Source organism: Anarhichas minor, unplaced genomic scaffold (genome assembly GCF_050575085.1).
Source record: "Anarhichas minor isolate MPS153535 unplaced genomic scaffold, ASM5057508v1 ptg000042l, whole genome shotgun sequence".
NCBI lineage: Eukaryota > Metazoa > Chordata > Actinopteri > Perciformes > Anarhichadidae > Anarhichas > Anarhichas minor.
The window spans coordinates 1114709-1118799 of NW_027466488.1; positions in this window are offsets into that span (position 1 = coordinate 1114709).

Sequence of the window (4091 nt, forward strand, 5' to 3'; positions counted from 1 at the left end):
CTAGAAACCCGTCGACAATAACAATGGCAGTGATTGCTATTACTTGCAATATGCATAAATACATGACATCATAGGATCATAGTTATTTACCGTCATGGTATGGTGCTGTGTGCTTTTGACTTGACAATATTGGAATTCATTTTTTACAATTTTCACTTGTACGAAAATCACAATTTTGTGTAATTCTTTGCTGATTACCTCACCCTAACAACATATTCCTCTGTAAAAACATAACTTTCTACATGATCCACAAGTTCTTAACATGCCTAATACAATATATTTTCAATACAATACAATTTAATTCAATACAAAAGTATTTTACCTGTTCTTTGTCACGTCAGTGAATTAAGAAAAACATACAGTACACAGTAAGGATGCCATAAAACCACTAGTTATGCACAAAAGATATTGTTTTTTTGTCCCTCAAAGACATATCATTTTCAAGTGAATTATTTCCCAATATTGCAGTTTCCTAAAAGGCCAATTTTATTTTTGATATTGCTATTAGAGATGCTTGTGTTGTGAGCTGGGGTATCATGAAATTTACAGGTTTTGTTGCACAAGCTCAATAATGCACCAAAGTGTGATGCATCATTTTTTGCTTGAAAAGTAATTATGACAGGCGGCCTACTGTATATTCACAACCCTTTTAATTAAATGTTTAAAAGAAAAAATACAATGCTCACAAAGAAATCTATCTTTTGAATGGTGCATTGAGATCTAAGAAAAAAAAAATATATATATATATATATAAATGTAACCTAAAGTAACTTTGAATACATTTTCAGAAACACAAACATTTTTTCCTTAACTTAAAAAAAATTGATTGACAAAATTAGGGATAAGCATCACTCAGTTTGGTCCATCTTTTGCTGCAGGTGTGACCTTAGTTAATGTCTGCAGCTAGAAACTATACACAGTGTGCACATACTGCTAAACACACAAACATATTCATACAGTCATGCACACATGGTGGACACATGCGCACATATAGGCGCTCGTGTAAGGGGAATTAAAAAAGAACTCAAATGATTGGATTTCAAATGAAATCCGTCAGGCTGAACGGTGTCCATTATTTGTAATATGAGCGAATTGCTCTGAAAACCTTGATCACACTCGGCTGCAAACTGCCTGTCTCAAGGGGGGAAAGATATGACTTTACAACACTTTAGGTTTCATCTAATACAGTCAAACAAATATCGAATTACTTTGAACTGTCTCTCCGTATGTCAGCAGCATGATTCATGGCAGTGAACCAGACATAATGATTACTTAGCTGAGTTTTCAACCTGCTGAAACAGAATACTTCAGTCTGTGCTATTCTTAGCAGCGAGCTGATGTTCGGTCATGATTTTGAAACGTAATAATGTTTTCACAGATTCAGTGAGATGGGTACTCTTGTGATTTCTACAATGTAAATCAATCATGCTTCATGTTTGCAGCATTTTGTCTGGCGTGCTTCATGTTTAGCACAGACTTTTAGTTCACCACCAGACACCAGAGCTGAAAGGTCATTAATTGAACTGATCTCCTTGTATCTCACAGGAAAAGTGTCCCGAGTTTTACTAACTGTAATTGATTTATTATGAGAACTTTGCACAGACTCTACAGTGAGAGTGAGAGAGTGTTTCTCACTATTGAAAAATTATTTTCGTCTTTTCTGACGTAGTGAGTGAAAGCTTCCCCTTAACAGTTAGGTCCACCTGCAGTGAATAAGGGAGCATTAGAAACAGACACACACACACACACACACACACACACACACACACACACACACACACACACACACACACACACACACTCAAAGCACTGGCATCATATTTTACTTCCAGAAATACAAGTTGCTTCTGTCTTTATAAAGTAAAATATTTTTGCCATAATGCTGTAGGAAGAAGTCACCATTGATGGCAGAAGTTAAATATTTAAATTCACAGATTGTAGTGATCAAGAGTTAAGTACAATCATACATTTGATTCGACTGTCTGTATTTATTCTCCTGTGGAGAGACAACTGGTCTAAATTGGCTGGTTAATAAGGATCACATGCAATCTATTATATATGTTATTACATTTTATTATAAATACAAATATATTCACTGGCAGCAGAAAGACAAACTGCTTGGGATGGAGACTAACGTCTTCGTTGCTTATACATTTTAGTATTTTTGCATCTCTTATGCTTACAATTCATATCTTAAGTTTCACAGTTCAGTGAGGAGAAGCATGAGAAAATAAAATCTATTACTGTAAAATGAATCCTTGCTGTTAATTACGTACACTGTTAATGCACTACTCAGAGCACACAATAGATAGAGTTAATACGTATAAGGGAAGTTTAATCAAGACTTATACAAAGCACAGTATTTCACTGAAAATGTCAGCAGACAGTCGAGAGCTTCTTCCTAAATATTTCTCATTGCCGGATCCTTCTAAACTAAGAGTCCATTGACTCTCAGCCGTGACTAAATGTTTAGGAAGCCCTGTGTAATTATGTTTTACTTTCTAAATGTTGCCCTCTCAGTGAAATACATACAGACATTGTTCGTGGGGCACAATGAGGAAGACTGTTGTCACGGTCAGTGACCTTGAAATGGCCCTTCAGTGTGTGTGCTGTTTTCAGACGCCTTGTTCCATTAATCGGACTTGCAAGATATTTGCGAATATGGGGGTTAAAAGAAAACACAAGGACGCGGAAGACACATGAGCCCACATCCTTGCTGTAACTGACAACATTAAACTTTAGTCTCTCCAGTTTGGCTTTAGCCTGTGGCAAAGCAACTTGATTGAGGCCTTTGATGGGCATTAATACACCGTGGAGAGACGGCTTTGTTCGGGAATGGAAATGAACATAAAACGGAAAGCGGAACAGGAAGGAGAGAGGCCCACAAGCTGATCTTATTTAATTTCACATAAAAGAGACATTCCATCTTTGCAGAGCCTGTTTTTTTGGCATCTCAGTGTATGAAAACCCAGACTTGCTCGACATACTGAGGATCGTAAGCTGGATGTGTGCACAGCAGAGATTTGCTGAGCATTTCTGAAACCAAAACAGTCTGGGCCATTTCGAACACATCACATGTGGCAGCAGACTTAAAAATAAAAATGGCATGACTGGTACAACCTTTCAGTGGCACTGGGCAAATCAGCATGGAGGAATGTTTTGGGCTACTACCTGGCTTAATGAGAGGCGGCCCTGCCCATAGGAAAGCGTCTATTAGTCTTGACCACAGTCTTTTACAGTGTAACGAATGAGCTAAGCTCTGCTCAAGTGTTTCATCTAAAGGCAAATATCTGCAGTGTATCCGACTGAACCAAAGATTACCCTCCTGTCATATCCCATTACAATGTAGAACAACAGCACTGCGCCAGTGGTGTGTTGGACTCTTTGATGACTTGACTCAACCCAGTTCATGTATTTTCAATGGTGGGGATGCGAATACTTGGAAAGTTTTAACAGCTTTTATTTAATTTCACTTCTTTTTTTGTTGTTGCAGTGAATGAAGTGATTACTGGGAGACTAAGAATTAGACTTGCGCTTCTTTAATATTATGTATTATATACTGACAACTCCAGCTTTTACATCTTACTGTGTCATTGTTTGTATTATATCCCGTGTATTGCTTAATATCTTCACTTTATCAAAGCCAAAAGTAGAGATGTGTTAGAGGGCGAAGTCCTGAAGGAGTCAGTTGAGCCAGTGGCACTGATTTGGGGATTATGAGTGAAGACCCCTGAATCCCGGATTTAATGACACACAAACAAAACATGGACTTGTATAAGATGCCTATAGACTTCCTCATGTGTTAAATTAAAAAAGAAAGAAATGTTCACAATGCTCATTGTGGTCACTTGATCATTAGTGAATCAATGGTAGATGTATTTTTAATTTCAGGTGGGTTCACAGACTTCAACACTGTAAAACATTGTGCAGTCTCTTTTCAATCTTTTTATCTCAAGTTAATACAAATACATACGTTTTACTCATTCAGTAAGTCAACTTAACATGTCTAAATTACATTTTCAGAGCAAAGTATAACATCTCACAGGAAGTCCTTCGACTTGATATGAGTTGAATGAATTTAAAGCTGGGTG